The sequence below is a fragment of the Echinops telfairi genome, unplaced genomic scaffold (genome assembly GCF_000313985.2).
Source record: "Echinops telfairi isolate 266 unplaced genomic scaffold, ASM31398v2 ScPeMD7_53;HRSCAF=182, whole genome shotgun sequence".
In the NCBI taxonomy this organism is placed as follows: domain Eukaryota; kingdom Metazoa; phylum Chordata; class Mammalia; order Afrosoricida; family Tenrecidae; genus Echinops; species Echinops telfairi.
The window spans coordinates 20,829,693-20,830,599 of NW_022103951.1; positions in this window are offsets into that span (position 1 = coordinate 20,829,693).

Sequence of the window (907 nt, forward strand, 5' to 3'; positions counted from 1 at the left end):
CCCACAGCCAATCACGGGGATGGAGAGGGCAAGGGGCCTCGCGCTGCTGTGCTGGGCAGTCTCCCAAGCCGAGCCGTGGGCTACTCCTTCCTGTGTGACCTCCCTGCAAACTGCCCGGAGATGGAAGGCTTTCAGCGATGGGGGCTGTAAGAACGTGCCAATCCGTGGCCCTCGGTGCTGTTACACTTTGTTCTCCCTCTCGGCTGTGGAGGAGCGCACGTCCGTCTTCCTCAGCGACGCTTCTCCGGGAGCCAGCCAGCCTTTGAGAAAGTAGCCCAACGTGGTTGACTAGATCCCAGCTCCCAGCAGCCGCACGGGCTCAGCAGATCCACCCCTGAAGGGTTTCCAAGGGTGTCCATCTTTACAGCGGTCATCAGCCTCGTTTTCTCCCTGGGAGTGACTGGTGGATTCGAACCGCTGCCCCGACAGCTGGCAGCTCAGTGTTGACCCCACTCAACCCTCTATCCAAACCCACCACTCCAGCGTTGACTGACTCACAGGGCTTGGAGGGCTGAGTGGAACCGCCCTGTGGATGTCCCAGACAGTGAGCAGACTGCCTTGTCGTTCTCCCTGGGGGACCAACGCTGGAGGGTTTGAACCATGGACGTTAAGGCCTGGCACCTGCAGAGACTCACCACTCCCACGCCGTCGATCTCCGCGGCGTTCCCTCGTGTCTGTTGGCCGATGTCCACAAGGACACCGGGACCAGCCGGCTTCAGTGTCACCATGAAGCGCCCCCACCCAAGCGTGGACCACGGGCATCTGCGTGGACCGACGGTGGCCTCACGCTCGCTGCTGCATTTGCAGTACAAGCCCCTGCCTGGCACACAGGGCCGGGGTTCCTGTTTCCCGAGGCTCTCAGACTGCCCTGGCCCCCAGCCCCTCTCTTGGCGAGGAGAACTTCAGA